Raw genomic sequence first — 24,114 nt, 5'->3', positions numbered from 1 at the left:
AGTCAGTTATACCTTACTACTACAAGGTGTTTGCCTCAAAAACTAAATGAAATTGAACAAATTGTTATGTGGATATTTTGTTTGTTTTTATGTCCTTTAATATTCCTACTAGTTTTCTCGCATGCTTAGTTACATCCAGCATACGTATGTAAATAACAAAATGAAACAAGAGAATGAGGCATTATATAGTTTTCTCATACAACACAGAGAGATCAGTCTCAAAGAGTGCTTTGATACATGTTTTCGTGATCTTCTGTTCTTACTTTACGCTGGTATAGCTATAATAGTCCGCCTCTGTAGTGTAGTGGTTAGCGTGATTAGCTGCCACCACCGGAGGTCCGGGTTCGATTCCCGGCTCTGCCACGAAATTTGAAAAGTGGTACGAGGGCTGGAACGGGGTCCACTCAGCCTCGGCAGGTCAACTGAGTAGAGGTGGGTTCGATTCCCATCTCAGCCATTCTGGAAGTGGTTTTCCGTGGTTTCCCACTTCTCTTCCAGGCGAATGCCGGGATGGTACCTAACTTCAGGCCACGGCCGCTTCCTCCTCTCTTCTTTGCCTATCCCTTCCAATCTACCCATCCCTCCACAAGGCCCCTGTTCAGCATAGCAGGTGAGGCCGCCTGGGCGAGGTACTGGTCATACTCCCCAGTTGTATCCCCCGACCAAGAGTCTGAAGCTCCAGGACACTGCCCTTGAGGCGGTAGAGGTGGGATCCCTCGCTAAGTCCGAGGGAAAAACCGAACCTGGAGGGTAAACAGATGATGATGATGATGATGATGATGATAGCTATATAAAGGCCAGTCTTTACCAAACATTAAAAATTAATTAAAAGCCCAGAGGTACATTTTAAATGCCATTTTTTAAATCTCACTCTTTTAAACCAGCCAATCCTCCGTTTTACACATTCCAAAGCACATATAAACAAAGGTCTTCTGCTTACTGCTTACAAAATTATGGCAGATGCCTTCTAATTTAGTTCCTAGCGTTAACGGGATGGCTTCGTGTGTAATTCATTGCGACCATTGTAGTTATCCTTGCGTGAGAGTAACCGCACTTGACCGCTTAGCCCTTCCTCTACGATCGATAGTTGAAGGTGGCTTTGTCACGCCAACTTATAATAAAGATCTCCAGCCCTCCTGCTTGTGACACTTGCACTGTTATAAACATAAACATAAATATGTAGGAGACAGATACAGTTTTGAAAGGATGGAAGAACGGGGCTAAGGTATTTAGTTACGCTACTACTGTTGACAGAAGTAGGCCTAATGTCTCATAAACTTCGGAGTAGGGCAAGTAGTTTCCACTGAGTATTTTATCTACAGCAGCAAGTGAAAACCGGTTTGTTCCAAATTAATTCTAGTCGTCTGTCCCTCTTGAGTAGTTGGAGACGCAAAGAGCTGCTCGCAAAATAACAGCTGCCAAGAACGGTTCTAAAACTTAAATAGCAAGTTTAAAAGAAATACTATTTATTCGGGGCGTCGACCCATATGGATCCTTTGCCCCTACTGGCACCATATTGTATGAACCTGCGTGTAAATTGGAATGGCGGTAGTGTGGAATGTTGTGTGTGAGGAAAGGAAGATTAAGGATGTTACAAACACCAAGTCCCCGGGCCAGGGATTTTAATCATTACAATAAAAATCCCTGACCCGGGCGGGAATCGAACCCGGGGCCGCCGGGTGACCGGAGGACGCGCTTGCCCCTACTCTGCGGGGCCGGACTAAATAGCAACTTACACCCGACTGGTATGCATGATTCCAATAGTACTGCATTTGAGATCAGTGTGGGAAGAGAAACAATCATTAATACTCAATAAGATATATAAAAGTCCGCCTCTGTGGTGTAGTGGTTAGTGTGATTAGCTGCCACCCCCGGAGGCCCTGGTCGATTCCCGGCTCTACCACGAAATTTGAAAAGTGGTACGAGGACTGGAATGGGGTCCACTCAATAGAGGAGGACTCGATTCCCAACTCAGCCATCCTTGAAGTGGTTTTCCGCCGTTTTTCACTTCTCCTACAGACATGGTACATAACTTAAGGTTTTCATTCCTCTTGCTTGCCTATCCCTTGCAATCTTCCCATCCGTCAGTTCCCACAAGGCTCCTGTTCATCATAGCAGGTGAGGCCACCTGGACGGGGTACTGCTTCTCCTTCCCAGTTGTATCCCCGACCCAAAGTCTCGCGCTCCAGGACACTGCCATTGAGGCGGTAAAAGTGGGATCCCTCGCTGAGTCCGAGGGAAAAAACAACCCTGGACGGTAAACGGACTAAGAAAGAAAGAAAGAAAGAAAGAAAGAAAGAAAGAAAGAAAGAAAGAAAGAAGGATACATAAAAGAGAAAAACCTCGAATTCGTACCAGAAATGGAAAACTTCGTGACCTTATGTTATTTAACACAAATGTCACACTCAGGCAAAGAAATGAAACATTTTGATGAAGACATATCATGGCCAGATCATGCGAAATAAAGCCTACTTGCTCCTGAGTATAACGGCCCCGCAGTGTAGGGGTAGCGTGCCTGCTACTTACCCGGAGGCTTCGGGTTCGGTCCCCGTTCAGGCAAGGAATTTTTAACTGCATCATAAGCCTGGTTCGAGGTCTATTCAGCCTACTTGATTACAATTGAGGAGCTATATGACTGTGAGATAGTGGCCCCGGTCCAGAGTACCAAGAATAACGTCCGAGACGATTCGTCATGCAGATCTCCGGACTAAACAGCGGTCGCTTGGTAGGCCGTGGCCTTTCGGGGCTGTAGTGCTGTGGGGTTTCGTTTGAAATTGTATCAACCTTGCCAGGAAATTCTTACCTCTACTGACAAACATTGGTTTAATTAATAATAATTTTTGATAGTGATTTAACGTCGCACTGACATATCGAAGGTTTACAGGGACACAGGGATGGGAAAGAGCTAGGATCGGGAAGGTAGCGGCCGTGGCCTTAATTAAGGTATAGACCCAGCATTTGCCCGGTGTGAAAATGGGAAACCACTGAAAACCACCTTCAGGGGTGCCGACTGTGGAATTCGCCCACTATCTCCCGAATGCAAGCTCACAATAACGCGACCCTAACCGCGTGGTAATAAACATTCTAATAATGCCCCTATTCCACACTATTGTGATGTAGTGTACAGTGATCTTAACTCACAGTTAGCGGGTTGGCTGCAAAAAAACCCATAATTCTTCCATTTATTTCATTTTCAGTGCGTAACCATATCAAGATAACCAGATAACTCAATGCAACTGTCGATGAGAAAACTCAGATGAGAAGACAAGTTCATGCCCAGTGTGTATTGTCAACACTCTAACAGTAAGTATGTCTACAACTTAGTACCTAGCATCCATGTTTACGAAGCTCTTAGTTGTTGTCAGCTTGCGTTCTGAGAAATCACTTCCTTCTTACAAAATACAGTTGATCGTAACTTGTACAGATTGTACCAGAACTATACCATCAAAAAAGATCAGGGATGCTCTTCTGTGTCATATTAAGAAAGACTGTGCAATCTGATTGTGGAGGAAATGTTTCTTTTCGAGAAAATTAGGTTAGTTTTTTTAACTTCCGGGCACGCGATTCAAACTGATGAACTTGCCGTATCTGCAATGCCAGAGAGCCAGACGCTGACTGTTGCCGTGAGTTAGATGAGGGAAGTGAAGAGAGGGGAAGTGGGAAGTGGGAGACAGATGTAATGCTCGGTGCGAATGCACAAGTTTATCGTTCGTTTCGCATAGTCCCTTCCCAGCCGCAGTAGGCAGTGGACAGTTTGTTCTGCACAAATTGACTACTATGCGAACCCCGTAGAAAGATAAAATGAACTTGTACAAAAAATACAGGCAGCTTTCTAGGTTGTTCGCGACACACCATACATCCTGAACATAGTCCAAAAGTCACTACTGCACCGTTGTGAACTGTGCATCGAAGTGTAAGTGGTGGTGGTGGTGGGGGGGGGGGGGGTATTGAACATCTACTTTAATCAAGCCATTGGGCGTATTATTTCCTTCATTCAGGATTTCATTCCATTTAAAATGTTGTGAGTGAAGGAATTCACAATCGTGGTGGCAGCGTTCCTTCTTCGAGCATGTTAAATAATAAAGACCTTTACTGTGACCAACAGACGAGAGGGGAAACGATCTGGTGCATTTCTTGACTGGCAAGTGTGTCTTAATTACAGTATGTACTTGTACTGCGTGTGCAGTTACGCATGTTCAACAAACGAACTTTGCATATTGCCTGTAAGAGACAAGGATAATCGTGTGCGTGTCGAACGAGGAAACTTGTTCATTATCTCTGTCTCGCTTAAGGGGTCTATGAGTTACCAGTTTCCGGCTTCATGAGACATGTCTGGTCGTGACATCCCAGAGAAGGGTGGTAGCAGTTCCTCATCAGGAGTGACGTCGTGACTAGACAGATTTAGGATAGAATTAGTATAGATTTAATGTAGTTAAGTAGTTCGTTTTGTTAGATGTAGAGGTAGCGTGTTGTACGTGGAGCTGGCTATCCGCCCAAGTGTGAGATGCTACACAGTAGAGTTAGTGGTAGTTAAGTAGAAAGTAGTTAGTGCTTAGCTAAAAATATCCTGTATGCAGGGGTGGCGTCTTACATGTGGACTGGCTATCCGCCCATGTGAGAGGCCACATAGTAAATTTAGTTTGATTTTATTTGCTTACAAATATTCACTTCTGTGGTTATTTTGAATTTGGAATAGGCGAACATTGTACTTGGGTGAAAGCCTGTTATGTTCGATTATCTCTGTCTTCGTCATACAGAACATTCCCCTCCCTCCTCTTCTCTACCCTGAAGCACGGTAGCGACTTGTGCTCTGGCATAGCAAATACGGCGAGTTCATCAGTTTGAATCGCGTGCCCGGAAGTAACAACTAACCTCATTTTCTCTGAAAAAAAGAAAATTCTCCGCCAATCCGATTGCACCATTGTTCTTCAGATAACAGGAAGACCATCCGTGATTTTTTTGTCGGTATAGTTCTGATACACTCTGTATAAACAACATGACATTCGGAGAGAGGAGAATTTAAATCAACAATCAAACAAAATCAGTGTGGATATTTATAAGCTCAACTAGTGATCCCTGTATATTACGCATGATTACGCGTATATTGGAGTTTCAATAACTACTCACCAGCGTGGCTTTGCATGAAGCCTGCTATTTTATGGCCTATTTTTAAGCTATCCCCACAGTCTCTTTCATTTGTGTGTTCACAAGAGAGGCTTGCAAAGTTCCTCAGAGCTTTTCACTTGAATTGCTTTCTCTGAACAAGCCAAGTGGAAAATATGTCGTTAGTATCAACCTCGCCTCTAGGAATTTCGACAGCCCAATGAACCTTCATTCCACCATATTTTATATCACACAGATTTGCTTGTCGGGATAATGTGTAAGGTATTTTTAATTTGTATTTTGTAATATTATACCTTACAATATCAGTATTTAACTAGAAATGAATATCCTTTAAAGATACAATCCATAATTTGAGAAATATAGGTAACTAGCAGAAGTACCCGTTCTTCGTACGGGTTATCAGAAACTGGCTTTAGTTACTCATACTATCGGTGTGACTGACTTCATTAGATATTTATATCACTACTTTATTTACTTAAGTACGTAGAAATTATTTGTCATGTGTGGAATTATACTGTATTTTCTTCTTCTTTTCTTCATGGGGGGCCTCTAAATATTAGTTCCTTATTAGAGTCGACCTCTAAGATCTTTTGCTACCATGTTTTTCCTTCATTCCCACCTACATATATATGTTCCCTTCACAAAGCTGCAGGTTTAGAGTAAGTATACTTCTGTTAGATAGTACCACAAATATAAAATTTACTGAAAGTATTTGTTTGATCCGACATTTCGTAACTATTACACATGATCAAGGAAATACGTGATGCATAAAAGGAACTACTATAATTATCGAGAATTATAATTCTCAGGGCTGTCACTCATGTCGCACATCATAGGGTATAATGAATCTGAGTAGCCTATAAATGTTGAGAAATTTTTTCAAGTCATGGGCGCACCATCTTGACAATTGTGTACAGTATATAGGTTGTTTTCATGGTTACAATGATCGTAAAAGTGGACCAAAATATCAGCACTAATAACATCAGTGATCCTACTATCCATGATTTGATAAAAAAAATGTTTAAACTATAGGTAACAGAGTCCGAAAAATGCTGAAACCTAAGCCAGTACGTAAAAACGCAGGCCCGTCGGCAACCGCTGGTCGCTGTACTACGGAGATCTCCGGGGCTATTATTGTTATACTTCACTCCCTTTCCATCCCCTCCGAAAGGAGTGCTATGAGCGTCTTACACAACAGCTTATTTTTTCCAGATAGTAAGTCATATGTGTATCAATTTTGGTTGGCAGCTATGCGCCAAACGTAGATGCATCTAGCTGCTGTAGAATCCTGAAGCTAACATTGCCATGGTTACGGCAGTTCATTACTTTATTCGATTCCTAGAGCAGGGGTAGTGTGGTGCCAATATCTCCGTAACGGTTGGTTTTAGGGCCTTAAAATATGGTTTTTGGGCCCGTAGTTACCGAGTTTTGTTCTTTGCGTCAAGAGGATTAAATTGAGCTTTGTCTCGTCCTTATACGACAAATTCGATATTTCGCCTATATTAGCCTATTATTTTTATATCTCCTACTCCCGTGCCCCCCGCCTCGAATTGTTTTGAAAATAAAATATAGCCCATGTTACTTACTAGCAATGTAGCTTTCTATAGGTGAAGTCATTTTTAAAATCGGTTCAGTTGTTTTTGAGTCTATTCTTTACAAACAAACAAATTTTTCCTCTTTATAATATTATTATAGATTTCTGTGAAATGGTTTCACTTCTTAGGCACAGTATTCTAAATATATATCTTGCATGCATAATTGTTGTGTTTTGAACTATTATTTCCGCGCTCATATATTGGTCCATTTCGTTGGCGGAATGGTCAGTTCAGTTCAGAAGATCCCAATTCGATTCTCGGCAAAGCCAGGGACTTTAGTCTCGTCTGGATAGTTATTGCAGCGCGGGGACTGTGTGCTTGTATTTGGATTAATATAATACCTTTTCATTTAAGCACACCACGCTACTAACAACCACAGAAACTCGTAATAGTTGGATACATCTTTCCGTATAGTGTTGGCGCCAGGAAAGGCTTCCTGCCATTGAACTACACCAAGTCCGTATGTACGACTTGGGAAAAGCGGCAGAAGAAGAAGAAAAGAAGAAAGGAGATTGGAAAAGAAGATGAAGAAAAAGGGATTAAAAATCTTGAATATTTAATATTGGGAAACTTAGCTAATTTGAACTCTGCAGGATTCCCCCTGAAATCCTCATTTACATCAAATACGTAAATTATAATTTAATTAATCAGAATAAGTTTAGAAGTATTTGATCGATGTATAGTTTATTCAATGTAAATATTGTGAGTTTGTAGTTATTTTATAGCTAATTATATGTCATCGATGAAAACACTTCGTGTATTCCAATATTGACAAGTGAAGTTATTGATGTAAAAGAAACCGGACACCTGTGGCATCTCTTCTTTGTTAGAGGCGTGATAGCCAAGTGACAATGTCACACTTGTCTCACCGAGGTGGCCGTGGTCGGATCGGGTAGCGATACGTCAGTCGTCTTATGATGTGTATTAGGAATGTTGCCAAACTATGTATAATGAACGTAGTACAGCACAATCCAACCCAGACGAAAATCAAGCAGTTGAATAAACCGTGAGAGAATCAACTCTTCCCGCCCATTTTTGTACTGAGGGCTGAAGCAGTGTTTACCGAGAGCTTGTCTGGTATATGAGGCAGCAGTTTGTATCTCGTCTAGAGCATGTTGAGTATATGAAATAAAAGTTACAGTACTTCTCTGCGGTTTGTATTCCAGGTAAACGTGAAGGTCATTGAATTGTGGATAAATATTTGATTTGGCTTACTTGTTGAGCTCCTCTAGTTCTATGAACACCCCTTTCAGACCACAAGATAAGCCATCATGACGCCGCATGTGATCCCCATAACTTTGACTCTACAGAAGAAAATAAGAAGTATGTCATATGGTATTATTGGACTAGGAAGACAAATGTTACTTATTAGTTGTTTACTATAGCTGAATATTTCTTCAACATTCTTATTTCTCGTTTATTTTTTTCAGTTGATGATGCTTGTTGTTTAAAGAGCCCTAACATCCAAGACTATAGTGTGGGTACATGGGAAACTGGGAGTGAGGTTCGTAGATCCTAATGGGTGGGTATAAAATAAGGTTCTGCGCTCAGATGTCCTTGGACAGCATGGATAGGCCTATGAATAAGTTACGGGGTTTATTTAGAGGAGGTGTGGGGACCGACACTGAAAGGAGAGTGGTTGTGGCGGGTGATCTAGGAAGGTAATGCGAATGAGGGAAAGCATCACATATCAATAAGTTAATCTGGGAAGAGCAACTGAATTTGAAAATGATGGAGCCATCTAGAAGGGAAGGATATTATAAACGTGCTGCTGATAAAAACTAGATGAGCTGTATAGAGAAACTGAAGTGATAAATGGTATAAGTAGAGTCCGGATTATTACGTGCTGATAGGTTAGAACGCAAACTTACTTAAGCCAGTAACAAGTATACCCTACAATGTACAGCGGTTATGCTATGCGATTTGCATAGATATTAGGGGTACACGCTATAGAACTCCTTTAATTTATGCTACTCTTCCTACATTGTAGTACAACGGGTTGCATGACACCTCCTACAAACCAAATTACTTTGCATTCTAATCTATTACCACCTACAAATCCGAGGTATAGGTATAAGTGATCACGAAGCCGTTAGCTGGAAGTTAAATTTAGCTGGAAGATAACTGTGAGTCATAGTTAAGAGTAAATGAAGTCTATGAAAGTAGGACTATTAAGCAGTTCCATACGGTTTGTAAGAAAGACATGAGTGCGTTTCAAAAGATAATAATGGAAAATAGAGAGATCCTCACTTGCGCTATATGTAAGCAGGGTAGCATCCTGCTTCATGAATTTACCGAGCTGAGAACATTTTAAGCAAGTCTCGGACCTATTGGAGTAACGGAGTCCCACTTCCATTTGATAGGCGAGGGACTCCTTGGAAACAACTTGGCGAATGAAATTGAATTCGATGGAGAGCTATCAACGTAATGGGGCTTATGGAAGAAAGAAGGTCGAATTGGCCAAGGCAGCAAAGAGGATGCATCTGGATGTGCTAGGAGTAAGTGATATTCGGGTAAGGGGAGATAACGAGGAAGAGATAGGAGATTATAAAGTGTACTTGACGGGTATTACAAGTGAAGGACAGTGTGTGGGGTAGGACTGTTTACCAGAAATGCTATTGCACGCAACATGGTTTCTGCTAGGCTCGTAAACAAGCGAATAATGTGGGTAGATTTGGTGGTTGGAGGAATTAGGACGAAAATTGTCTCCGTGTATTCACCATGTGAGGGTGCAGATGAGGATGGAGTTGACAAGTTTTATGAAGCATTGAGTGACATCGTGGTCAGGGTCAACAGTAAGGATAGGATAGTGCCAATGGGCAATTTCAATGCGAGAGTTGGAAATAGAACTGAATGATACGAAAGGGTGATTGGTAAATGTGGGGAAGATATGGAAGCAAATGGGAATGGGAAGCGTTTACTGGACTTCTGTGCTAGTATGGATTTAGCAGTAACGAATACCCTACATTCTTCAAGCATAAGGCTATTCACCGCTACACATGGAACGCTAGAGATACAAGATCCATAATAGACTATATCTTAACCTTTTCAAATTCAGGAAGTCTGTTAGGAATGTACGGGTTTTTCGGGGATTTTCCGATGATACAGACCACTATATGTTCTGTAGTGAACTAATTATCTCTAGGCCAGGACAGAGAAAGCGAAATCTGTCTGCAAACGAATAAGGGTAGAAAATCTCCCGGATGAGGAAATTAGACAGAAGTACATGGATATGATTAGTGAGAAGTTTCGAACAGTTGATAGTAAGCAGTTTCAGGATATAGAAAGAGAATGGGTGGCATACAGGGATGCTGTATTAGAAACAGCAAGGGAATGCCTAGGAACAACTGTGTGTAAAGATGGGGAAAAGCGAACATCTTGGTGGAATGATGAATTGAGAGAAGCTCGTAAACGTAAAAAAGGAGGTTTATCAGAAATGGCTCCAAACAAGGGCCGATTCAGACAGGAAATTGTACATAGGTGAAAGAAACAGAGCGAAACAAATAGTTGTTGAATCCAAAAAGAAGTCATGGGAAGGTTTTGGTACTAACTTGGAAAGGCAGCAGGGAAACCTTTCTGGACAGTAATAAAGAATCTTAGGAAGAGAGGGAAAAAGGAAATGAACAGTGGTTTGGGTAATTCAGGTGAACTCATAATAGATCCCAGGAAATGACTGGACAGGTGGAAGAAATATTTTGCAAATCTTCTCTACGTAAAAGGAAATCTTCCTGGTAGTGTCTCGAACAACCAAGCTCATGGGGAGGAGAAAAATGATGTTGGTGAAATTGCGCTTGAGGAAGCGAAAAGGACGGTGAATAAACGCCATTGTCATAAGGCAGCAGGAATAGATGAAATTAGACCTGAAATGGTGAAGTATAGTGGGAAGGCAGGGATGAAACGGCTTCATAGTGAAGTAAGTTTAGCATGGAGTGTTGGTAAGGCACATTTAGACTGGACAAAATAGTAATTTCACCTATCTATAAGCAAGGGAACAGGAAGGGTTGCAACAACTATCGAGGTATCTCATTGATTAGTATACCAGGCAAAGTATTCACTGGCATCTTGGAAGGGAGGGTGCGATCAGTCATTGAGAAGAAGGTGGATGAAAACCAGTGTGGTTACAGACCATATAGGGGCTGTCAGGGTCAGATTTTCAGTATGCGGCAGGTAAATGAAAAATGCTACGAGAGGAATAGGCAGTTGTGTTTATGTTTCGTAGATCTAGAGAAAGCATATGACAGAGTACCGATGGAAAAGACGTTCGCTATACTGGGGGAATATGGGATTAACGGTAGGTCATTAACGTCAACCAAAGGCATTTATGTTATCAATTGGGCTGCAGTAAGCATTACTGGTAAAATGAGTTCTTGGTTCAGGGTATTTACAGGGGTTGGACATGGCTGTAACTTTCACCTTTGCTGTTCGTAGTTTACATGGATCATCTGCTGAAAGTGGCAGGGAGGGATTCAGTTATGTGGAAATGTAGTAAGCAGTCTGGCCTATGCTGATGACTTGGTCCTAATGGCAGATTGTGCCGAAAGCCTGCAGTCTAATATCTTGGAACTTGAAAATAGATGCAATGAGTATGGTATGAAAACTAGCCTCTCGAAAAATAAATTGATGTCAGTAGGTAAGAAATTCAACGGAATTGAATGCCAGATTAGTGATAAAAAGCTGGAACATGTAGATAATTTCAAGTATTTAGGTTGTGTGTTCTCGCAGGATGGTAATATAGTAAGTGAGATTGAATCAAGGTGTAGTAAGGCCAATGCAGTGAGCTCACAGTTGCGATCAACAGTGTTCTGTAAGAAGGAAGTCAGTTCCCGGTCGAAACTATCTATACATTGGTCAGTTTTCAGACCAACTTTACTTTACAGGAGCAGAAGCTGGGTGGACTCAGGATATCTTATTCATAAGTTAGAAGTAACAGACATGTAAGTAGCGAGAATGATTGCTGGTACAAACAGGTTGGAACAATGGCAGGAGGGTATTCTGAATGAGGATGTAAAGGCTAAGTTAGGTATGAACTCGATGGATGAAGCTGTACGCATAAACTGGCTTCGGTGATGGGGTCATTTAAGGCGAATGGAGGAGGATAGGTTACCTACGAGAATACTGGACTCTGTAATGGAGGGTAAGAGAAGTAGAGGTAGACCAAGACGACTATGGTTAGACTCGGTTTCTAACGATTTAATGATAAGAGGTATATAATTAAATTAGGCCACAGGTCTAGTTGCAAATAGAGGATTGTGGCGACGTTTAGTAAATTCACAGAGGCTTGCAGACTGAACTTTGAAAGGCATAACGATCTATAATGATAATGTATGTATGTAAATGAAAATAGGTTTAGAGGAATTGTTGAGGAGTGTGAAGACAGTTATCTACCTTTAAAGGTGGTAAGGAATAGTAAAGATCCAGTAAATTATAACAGAGAATTAAGGAGTTTAAGAAGGAGATGCATGTTAGAAATAAATAGAGTTAGGAATGTTCTTGGAAGTTAAGTGAATTTGAAGGAATTTGCAAGTAAATTTAATTTAGAAAAGAAGTCAGCGATAAATAACGTGATGACATGTATAACTGGCAGTCATATATAGTTTATAAAAATGTAAGGGTATGTATACGTACGTCAATACAGAAACAGGTTACATGAAGGTTGTTCCTGGAATCATTAATGAACAAAGCGGGTGTATACGTAAGAATTTACAGAAGACAGAGGTATTTAGTCAACAGTACGTTATGATAGTTTGAAATAAGTATAATGTCCACGTAGGCGAGGTACTGAAAATTACCTGTGATAATAAATCTAAACACATCTTCCACTATGTGAGGTACAGAGATTCTACCTTCATATAATCACTACATTGCTTGTCTTACCACCTTCTCTGAGTTCAGTTTTCCAGAAATTTAACCGCATATTCAGTGACTCTTTTACCTTGTCGAAATTTCCTCCTTTTAGCCATTAGTCTCACATGATCTGGCCTATCAATAGCATTAGATAGGTCAACAGTGATACAGTCCATTTGACCTCCTGAATCTAAAATATCTGCTATATCTTGGTGGAATAACTTTACCTAAACCCGAACTGTCTTCTATGAAACCACTTATTCATTTCCAAAATGTACCAAATATAATAACAAAGAATGCATGCCCAGAGCTTACACATGTCAAGCTGAATGTCCTGTAAATATCCACTGTATGTCTATCATTCTTTCCTTTGCACACTGGGGTTACTATATCAGTTCTCCATTCATTAGTATAGCCCCTTCATTCAATCAGTATTCATTTAAGTACCTCAGATAAGGTACTATATCCAAACCTTTAGTATATCCGCAGAAATCTTATCAATCCCAGATGCTCTTATAGCTTTCAACTGTTCGTTGAGTATTCAGCCCTAAGGCTGGTTTGATCTTCAACAGTTCCGCCTACAACTGTCATAGATTGCTTAGGCGTCACTGATGAGGAATTATGGGAAAACGAGAAGTGAAGTAGTTTCCCGTAGCTTTCTTCACCGATCCAGAAATTGGTATTCCAAATCAGCCTGCCAAGCCCACTGAAATGCACGCACCAACCGATCCTATGAGTGACGTTTTCACACCGTCTACTTATCCTAACGTGAGTGCTGAAACTCCGAAATCTCTCTAAAGGAAAATATTGAAGATCGATAGCGTTAACATGTTAAACACAGACTGACACAGCCTTCGAACAAGTCACCCGCGGTGTGTGTAGGGAGTAATGAAAATGTGTCCGTCCCAACACTCTCCTCATCATAATATATTCAGACAACACACTACACTACCAACCACCACAGAAACACGCAGTAGTGCTTACATCATTCCTTATACGGTTGGCGTCAGGAAGGGCATCCGGCCGTAAAACAGGGCCAAATCAGCATTTACTACCCAGTTCGCACCCGCGACCCCATAGGTGTGGGAAAAACGGTCGGAAAAGAAGATTATTACATAAATGCTAGAAATGACGAATTTGTAGGTATGCTTCTTTTATTTATTGTTACTCTCTGCATAGCATGTCTCAAAGCCGATATCTCGACGAAGGCTTAGATTCATTCTAAATGTTTAAGCCGGGCGAGTTGGCCGTGCGCGTAGAGGCGCGCGGCTGTTAGCTTGCATCCGGGAGATAGTAGGTTCGAATCCCACTATCGGCAGCGTTGAAAATGGTTTTCTGTGGTTTCCCATTTTCACACCAGGCAAATGCTGGGGCTGTACCTTAATTAAGGCCACGGCCGCTTCCTTCCAACTCTAAGGCCTTTCCTATCCCATCGTCGCCATAAGACCTATCTGTGTCGGCGCGACGTAAAGCCCTAGCAAAAAAAAAAATGTTTAAGAAAATGTATCCGGCTCTATGGCTAATGATGAGTATACTGGTCTTTGGTTTAAGGGGTCCCGCGTTCTAGCACCGATCGGATCGTTCAATCTTCTGGCTTTGGGGCTGTGTCTATGTGTGTGTCACGCTGTAATAGAAGATTTCATTGTAGGCAGGGCCCCATCCTCATAGGCGCTCAGGTCACCCAACCGCGTCAGCTTGAATGACCTGCATCAGACCTCTCTGGAGGCCATACGCAATTTGGCCATTAGTATTTGAGAACATGTAGTTTTATCTTTGTCTTTCATTGTTCTGTTTCTACAGTCAGCACAATCTATTTTAATCTTGTGAGTGTGCAGCTATGTGAATTGTCGTTCTCTGTATAGTGACTCATCGCGTTTCTATTTCAAATTCTATATGACCCGCTACTTGGTGATGTCCGAAATAGTTTACTGTATGTCGGAATGTTTTCCCCTGTGGCTGGGCAGAACAACACATCCACGATATCCCTTTGACTAAACATGGACCCGAGATGCTCTAAACCAGGGTTAGCGGGGTCCCTGGCTGTGTCTGGCTTTATTACCAATTGGTATATTTTCATACTGACTTCGATATACGGATATCAGTTCGTGAAACGTCCGTTGCCCTTCGGGTTTCTGCCAAGAAAAAGAGCTTTTTAGCTAGAGAACCGAGCGAATTGGCCGTGCAGTTATGGGTGCGCTACCCTGAGTTTGCATTTGGAAATAGAGGGTTCGAACCCCACTGTCGGCAGCCCTGGTTTCCCATTTTCACACCAGGCAAATGCTGGGGTATCTTAATTAAGGCCACGGTTGCTTTCATCCCACTCCTACCCCTTTCCTATCCCATCGTCACCATAAGACCTATCTGTCTCTGCCCGAAGTAAAGCAACTTGCAAAATGTAATGTAGCTAGAGGTTGCGTGAATATCATGACTGAAATTAAAAGCTAACCGAAGACCAGAGTTAAATGCTCCTTACAGTTTTATAGTTTGTTTTCTAGTCGCATTGAAGACCACGTCGCAAAAGTCAAGTAGTGTAATTGAAATGTGAAGAAGTTTCATCCTCACGTTTAGTGTCAAAATGCCCTTAAGCCGTTTGAGTGGGCGTAGTATCGCGTATATCTTTCTGAAAGTATTTCTTACATGAGATTTTCTACCAGGAATTTGAAAACGGGATTACTATTTCCGTATAGCTACATGGCCATGTGGCTCAGATATTATGAGTACCAGATTAATTTCTGGGAGTCAGGGATAGGGCCAGGTCCTGTCCCTGAGAGGGGACATTGTATCTGTGGGAGGGGTACATGTAGCAGTCATGAAAGGGGACTCACGAGGGAACTGTTTGAGTTGAACAAGATCGATTGCAATATAACTTAGGAAGGAGGTCAATCGAGACATCAGAACATCGCTACACTCGCAGTCACCGTTGCATACACTATCCTCTTCTTCTTAATCTGTTTACCCTCCAGGGTCGGCTTTTCCCTCGGACTCAGCGAGGGATCCCACCTCTACCGCCTCAAGGGCAGTGTCCTGGAGTTCAGACTATGGGTCGGGGGATACAACTGGGGAGAATGACTAGTACCTCGCCCAGGCGGCCTCACCTGCTATGCTGAACTGGGGCCTTGTGGTGGGGGGATTGGAAGATTGGATGGGACAGGCAAGGATGAGGGAAGGAAGCGGTCGTGGCCTTAAGTTAGGTACCATCCCGGCATTTGCCTGGAGGAGAAGTGGGAAACCACGGAAAACCACTTCCAGGATGGCTGAGGCAGGAATCGAACCCACCTCTACTCAGTTGACCTCTCGAGGCTGGGTGGACCCCGTTTCAGCCCTCGTATCACTTTCCAAATTTCGTGACGGAGCCGGGAATAGAACCCGGACCTCCGGGGGTGGCAGCTAATCACGCTAACCACTACACCACAGAGGCGGACCTGCATACACTATCCACAGTAGGAAAAAAACGAGTTATTCTGAGTAGCGGTCCACCAGCTTCCTCGTTTGTGCTCATAAAAGTGAATATTAATAACATGTACGTTTGTAGTATATAGCCAAGATTTCATGCTGTACAATATTTCAGTTTCCATTATAAACGATAAAAAAGAATTAAAGCCTTAATATCTTGATATATTCATTTACTGTACGTGTTAGTAAAGTAATTTGCAGAACAAATTGTTAATGTCCCATTTTCGGTTATAAAGTGGTTTTTCTAACTTAACTTTTTTTAAATGCACACGCGTTGTCGTTGTAGGTCATTATCAACTAACTGTTCCGAGGTGTCCAGTTATTCTTCAGCATTTAATTGTAATGGTGCCGTTGATTTTTACCGCAAAATTATTATTAGCATTAAATTTAAGGTAGTAATAACATGTACGTTTGTACATGGGGGCAATGCGCCAGCCTGTCACCCCGTGGCCCCGGGATGGATTCCCGGCTGGGTCAGGGGTTTTTAATTGTAAATGATTAATATCCCTGGCCTGGGGACTGGGTGTTTGTGTCGTCCTTAAACGTTCCTTTCCTCACATTCAACACTCTACACTTCCGCAATTACATTTACACGCGGGATCGTCTCAAATTGTGAAGGTAGTGGCAAAAGATCTGTAGAGGTCGACGCCACGAGTAAATATCATTAATTAGAAAAGTATTAATTTATCATTCGTTCTGCTTCTTAGTACACTGGTAAGCGTAGTGGACTTCAGTTCAGAGGGCTCTGGGTTGAATTTTCTGCCGGGCTGTGGATTTTAACCACGTCTGGTTAACTCATCTTGCTCGGGGTATGGGCGCTTGTGCTCACCTTAATACACATCCTCATTTGCATACCTCATGTCACACTACCTCATAAAAACTCAACAGTAAAAACATCCCTTCATAATGGATTGCCGTCAGAAGGGCAAACAGCCGTAAAACTGGGTCAATTTCATATACATAATCGACCCTAATAAATTATCAAAGGTCAAGAAGGTAAGGTAAGGGTTATTCTGCCCGAAGGCAGGTCCGAACCTCCGCAGAGGTGTTCCTGAGCCGGAGTTTACGTGCGGTAGGGTGGTCAGTTCCTTTCGGCTCCTCCATTCCCTTACCCCCCACCAACATCACGTGGCAACCCATCCAACTCCTGACCACGCCCAACGTTGCTTAACTTCGGAGATCTCACGGGATCCGGTGTTTCAACACGGCTACGGCCGTTGGCGGTCAAGAAGAAGACAAAGAATAAACATAAAAGGAAAAAAGAAGAATATTATTAATTTTACAGTGCATCAAAAGAATGCTTCTGTAATTCGGATAAAGAATTCTGTAACATGCAATACATTAAATGTATGCCCGTGTCGTTTTATCAGAAGGGTGATTCACTTAGAAGCTACTCTGAGATGTTGTAACACGTCCCTATTCGATCGTCTCCATAGAAACAGAACGTTTCCGACGTGCCGCTGTATGATTTCCTGCATGTTTCCGTCACGAGAGTTGGAATACACACCTGCTATGATAGTGCAGACTGAGGAATGTGCATCAGATTGAACTAATGCACTCGAATAGATAGTGTTCACGGGTAGGAATGGGGTAAGACATGAATAAGTAGCATGTTTCATTCGGTGACATTACACATGCAATATTTGTAAGAATCAGCTAAGGAGAAATCTATTCGGACTCGTAACAAAAACAAATACTTTTACTAATTAATAATAAGGGTAAGATGCATGTTGCCCTAGACAATATAACACTGTTAATGTCTAGGATGAAATAAATAACATTTCAATAATCTACAATATTTAGAGATTGGGTGTAAATAGTGATTAGGCATAATTGTAATTGTACACAAATTAATTGTAACAAGAAAAGCATTAAAAATAATATGAATTGCAATAAATGATTACTCTCTCCTCAGTTCCAGGCGATCCGGAACTAGGGGATGGGAGCATTCTATTATATTCAATGTGTGAGACGGAGCATGGTAGATATGGCGCGAGAGTGAAACAGCTAATCTCCATTGCATTGCCAAATCCAATCGGCTATGGCTTATTCCGTGTTAAGAAAGCAGTATTGCTCTTACAGATAGGTCTTATAGCGACGAAGGAACAGGAAAGGCCTAGGAGTGGGAAGGAAGCGGCCGTGGCCTTAATTAAGGTACAGCCTCAACATTTGCCTGTTGTGAAAATGGGAAACCACGGAAAAGCTTGTTCGGGGCTGCCGACAGTAGGGTTCAACCCCACTATCTCCCGGATTCAAGCTCGCGGATCTAGAAGGAGTGAAAACACCCCCTCTGAGACACCCATAATTCCTCGTGGTTAAGCGATATCATACTGTACTTTGTAATATATTATGAAGGACAGATAAGACGGATGAGGCATTTTTGCTCGTGAATTATTACAATAACTACATAACATTTCCTTTTTCATAAATATATTCGTAGGGAGGAAGCACAATGGCAGGAACAGCCTTCGCTTCGTTGCCTTCCCTATTTTTTCTTCTTCTGTTTTGCTCTGGTACAAGCATCGTGTAGTCCCTCACTCTGTGAACCGCCGGCAGCTCACTTCTGTAGTGAAGTCATCTACAGTACTTATTTGTAGAGCCCGGATTTTTATGCATTAATAGGTTAGAATGCAAACTTACTGAAGCGAGTAGCAAGTATAGTCTACCTTCACAACGATTATGCTATGAGGTTTGCATAAACATTAGGGGTACGGCCCATCAGAACCCCTATAATTCATGTTACTCTTGCTACATTATGGAAGAGTGGGTGGCCAACACGTCGTTATGCCGTCTTCTGTATTCGCCATTGTCTTTGACGGGACCTAAGATCCTTTACAAAATCTTCCTTTCTTTGGCCTCCAGTTTCTCGATCAGGACTTTTTTGTTCATTGCAAGGCATTGTGGAGCGTAGAAGACTTCTGGACGTATGACACTGCAGTAATGCCTCAGCTTTGCTTTGAAAGATATCGGCATTTTGTTATAGACGCCGTTGGTTAATGGTACGCCATTTCCATTTTGTTCATCCGCAATGTAAAGCATTCTTTCTATCTGTTTCCGTACAAATCAAAAATAGCCTCTGTAAGCCTCCCGTCCCCTTTAGTTCATAAAAATAATTTGCAGCTTAGGTTCTTCCGTTTTTTTTTTAAATCTTGAACTTAAATACTGAATTTCACAAATTTACGTGCCGTCGCTTTCCCGTGATAGTTTTGAGTGAGCCGTTCGATATGACAACCCTGTTGTAATAAGAGCAATACTGTTTTCCTAACATGGAATGAACAATAGTTGGAACACTGTTGGTTTGGTGTTATCAGTTCTCCTAGATACTTGAACTTATCTAGTCGTATAATTTTGTCTTGTTCCACTGTGAGCTCTCTGGGTGCGAGCTTGATATTAGTTAAACATTTTGTTTTCTCAAAAGAGATCTGTAGGCTTGCCTTCGCTGCTTGTGTTTCAAGATGAGAAACCTGTTCCGTGACTGCGTTTGAGGAAACTGAAAAATTGCTATTTCATCTGCAAAGGCTAGGCAATCAACATCAAAATTTTGTCTTTTCCACCCTAGCTTGACTCCAGTTTGAACTCCTTGATTATTCAGTTTTTGTGTCACTCCCGGATGAGCTTTTCAAGGACACAGTTGAAGAGTAGAGGTGGTAGTCCATCTCCTTGCCTAATTCCTGTCTTGATTTCAAAGGCGTCTGAAATCTCTCCCCGGAACTGCACCTTCGAAGTGGTGGTGGTCAATGTTTGTTGGATGATTTTTCTGTTTTCTTTGTCTAGGCCAAATTATTTTAAAATTCCTATCAGGGTGGTACGATCTATTGAGCCATATCCCTCATTGAAATCTATGAATTTCATCACAAATTCTTTATTCCTGAGTTTCAAATATGAAAGGATGGATTTGAGGTTCAAGATTTGTTCGATGCAAGAATGCCCTTTCCTGAAACCTCACTGATGTTCACCAATTTATGGGTCTAATTGTTCTTTTGTCCTCGTTTGAAGGGCTTTTCACAGAATCTTGTATGTTAACAGCAGGAGAGAGATACCACGGTAGTTCTTAATGCCTGTTTTATTGTCTTTCTTATGAAGGGGTGAATCAAAGCTGAAGTACAGCCATTCGGAAGTATCTCTGTTCCCAAATCTCGCAGAGAATTTCCGTTAGTTTATCCAGACCTTTGTCTTCTGCATACTTCAAAAGTGCAGCAGTTATAGAGTCCTCACCTCCTGCCTTCTTATGCTTGAGTAACTGAATAATTTGTTTGAGTTCTTCTTTCTTTGGTGGTGATGAATTGGGATGAATCTGAACAACGTCATCAAAAGGAAATGTGGAATTCTGATCTTCAAAGTTCAAAAGGGATGGAAAATAATTCGCCGGAATCTGGTAATTGTCCTTACCATTCTGAGATTTTACCATTGGGTCTTCTGAATTGTAAGCTTGGAGGATTTTATTTGCTGAGGTTGCTCTTAAAGGTTCTACAGAAGTTTCATGTATTGGTCTTTTGGAACTCTTGTTCAATATGTGTTAGCTGAATCTTGTCAAACATACGTTTGACCCAACCGATGGTTTTTGCAGCATGTTTTCTGGCGTTCAGGAAGTTTGTCCTGTTGGTGTCGTTCTTATTAGAGTTCCATCTCTGCCAAGCAAGTTGTCTTTGTCTTACTGCCGCGTCACATTTACTGTTCCACCATGCCTGTTTCCTTCGTCTTGACACTAAAATAATCTTCTTTTCTGTTTCAACCAGGGCCTCTTGTAGCTGTTCTCAGTTCTCGGGATTCAGGGATTCTAGTTTTTGTGTGAATTATCGGGTGGACCTCAGCTTTTCTACATCAAATCTATCAATCTTTTTCACCTGTGCCTTTCTGGGTTTTCTAGGAAGAAGTTTAACTTTAATCTTTTAGAGATAGTGATCTGAGTATATGTTGGCATTTCTCAGAACGTTAACATTCCGGGTGATGGCAATATGATCAATTCGAAATTCTCCAAGATTGGGATTAGGGGATGTCCAAGTCTTCTGTTTCCTTAGTAAGTGATTGAGGGCTGCTGATTTCAATAGTAGATTGAATGCTTTACACAGCTCCATTGCGATTAGTTCTCCTATGAGCTGGGTAACTTCCAATAATGCTTTGGAATTTCTTTCCTTTGCCAAGCTGGGCGTTGAAATTCCAAACCAGGAAAGTGGCGTGTTCCGCTGAAAATTTGAGAGGATATCTTCTAGCTCTTTCCATAACAGGTCTGTTCCTTCTGGATCCTTTTTATTTGCCTGGTTGGTGGGTGTGTGGACATTCACGATGGTGTACATTTTGTTTGCTTCGGAAGGAAAGGGAGAGTTGTCCGTGATAGAATTCAAAATCTTCTTGGTGACGATAAATCGCATCCCGAGATGAGAGATAGTTTTTACGATGCTTTCCAGTTTTCCCTTTGGAAATCCCATAACCCTCTGATTCGAAGGCATGTTCATTAGAGAATCGTGTTTCTTGAATCGCCGCATTTAGTAGTTTATGCTGGTTTAGAGTATCCGTGAGTTGTTTCACTTTACTAACCTTCAGAAAAGAATTCACGTTAAAGGTGGCAAAGGAGTTCGGGTGCTTGTGTTTCATCTTTCCTGGAGTCTCCGATACCTTCGAGCGTGTCGGTGCAGCCTCCCCAGAATCTGAATGCCTGCATGCGTCGTCCAAGACAACGGTGGATTGATTACCTCCTGGGATAATAGCTTGTGCTGAATTTTCCCCTATGTTTTTGACAGTTGAAAAACAGTAGTTTGGGGCCAGTGATGTTTCGCGCCGACCAAGGTACTGTCAAGGTTGTGAGCCTTGGAGAGCCTCACGATGTTTTCTGGCTAATAGCAGGCATTTCCTCATGCTCTAAATAGGTATGGTTTTCCCGGCAATACTCGGGTGGCTGACGGTAACGGTTTCCCACTGGGCGATGGGGTCGCCGCATACCTACCCCATAAATTGCAAGATTATTATTATTATTATTATTATTATTATTATTATTATTATTATTATTATTATTATTATTTATGAATGGCCATGAGGTTAACTCAGTCTACACCGAAAATGAGTACCAGGTTAATTCCTGGGCGCAAAGGCGGCCGGGAGTATAGCTAACCACTCTACCCTACCAAGTGCCGCGGTTATGGACAGTGGAAGCCTTTATCTTCCACTCCTTCCACGGTCTTCATGGCCTTTGTTTTTTGCTATTTGCTTTACGTCGCAGCGACACATTTAGGTCTTATGGCGACGACAGGATAGGAAAGTGCTAGGACTGGGAAGGAAGCGGCCGTGGCCTTAGTTAAGGTATAGCCCTAGCATTTGCCTGGTGTGAAAATGGGAAACCACGGAAAACCATCTTCAGGGCTGCTGACAGTGGGGTTCGAACCCACTATCTCCCGGATGCAAGCTCACAGTTGCGTGCCCCTAACCGCACGACCAACTCGCCCGGTCTTCCTGGCCTGTACGGAGATGACTTTGCTTTTCTTTGCTTTGCTTTGTTCTTATGTGATGAGGTGACGTGGTTCAATGAAGTACGATCCTAACATTCCAAATGCAAAGAACGAGGTTTGATCCCCAGTAGTGATAATTACTAACTTATTGCTCAGTCATATCTCTGCTCCTCCTGCCCGCCTTAGCTAGAACGCCGAAAGATTGCCCTATGCAACCTTTGTGATGGATACCTGTGGAGATAAAGGCCAGTCGAAGAGTAGTAATGCTCTTCTTGCACCAAATTCTTCCACCATAAGTCAGAAAGTTTCTACGTTATATGCCCTGGAGCAGAAAGGGGTAGTACTTAATGTGCTTTCTGGTTGGTAAACACAGGTTTAATACCTAGCTCTACCTCTGGTTTGAGGGACTCGGTTACAAGGAACACAGTTGAGGAGTGAAGTTTCAGAAGGTTTTGTGCGCATACTTGTTTTGTTTAAGACACCGTAATTATCAGAAACACTATCTTTATAAACATTCGCTCCATCGCTTGCATGGAAAATTTTTTGGGCCATTTATCTAACAGGTGAACACTGTAAACTATACCAAAATGCTAATCGTGTAGGATTCTGTTGGTTTGTTCACAGTGTTGAATTTCTGAAAGAAGAGAGTAGTAGTGTAGATAAACTATTAAATAGAAAATCCCTTAAAGTGAGCATATAACGCCATAATCGGCAAGAAACTCTTGTACTGGCAACTCTTAGTGGTACCTCACTCAAACTGAGGTCTCAAAACATTGTGTATGGTGCTAGAATAAGGTACTTTAGATGAGTTTTGTATTCTACACATCAAGCAGAAAGCAAGAAAGTACCAAACCCAATCACTGTTATCAGCAAGAAATCAATGGTGGTCCTGGGCGTGGTATCGGTGGTCCGTGAGGGAAGTCGCTGGTTCATTGTTCGCTTCTCCCTGGCAGAGAGGCGGTATTCTCCAGATTATAAATGTTATTTCTCAGTTTCTTCTGAACGTATTGAGATAAAATCATGTGCATTTCTATGCTGCAGTAGAAGGGGACAGACCTAATACACTTATGGTCTGATAACTTTAAAGAACGGATTAGAATTCTTAGTTAATTCATTTCGAACAGAATGACGGGCAGAACTTAAAAAATGTGTATATCGTATTCGCATTGTTCATACTATCAGCTATTTCCAAATTGTTACAAAAACAAATAAACGAATCTACTGGCAGACACGTAAGTTATTACATCAATAAGATATCTCACTCGGCTGAGATTTGGACCGCCGTGCCGGGTAAGATGGATACCCTCAAGTTTTTTGCAGATCATGCCATAGTGATTTGTATGGTTTCAGGTACCTTTATGATGGAACATGCGTACCTCCGTTCAAGAGCGAGTTTTTGTTATATTCAAATACATTGAATAGAAGCTTCTTGGCTGTTTTCCTTCTAAAGTGTTTGTGTGTCATATTTCATAATACAGTTAGTCCTTGGATGAGAGTTGACCTAACAGTACCAGTAGTGATAGCCAGGATCTCATTCAGCTTCCTAATTTCAGTTGCTTTCTCATATTCTTGTTCAGATTCTTCTTCAGGTGTCTTATTTTTACACAAGACTGGCAACCATCATGGAGTAATTATCCTCATTCCCGTATCAGAGTTGC

Source organism: Anabrus simplex, chromosome 5 (genome assembly GCF_040414725.1).
Source record: "Anabrus simplex isolate iqAnaSimp1 chromosome 5, ASM4041472v1, whole genome shotgun sequence".
In the NCBI taxonomy this organism is placed as follows: domain Eukaryota; kingdom Metazoa; phylum Arthropoda; class Insecta; order Orthoptera; family Tettigoniidae; genus Anabrus; species Anabrus simplex.
The sequence above is the reverse complement of the archived record's forward strand: the minus strand, read 5'-3'. Positions refer to the sequence as shown.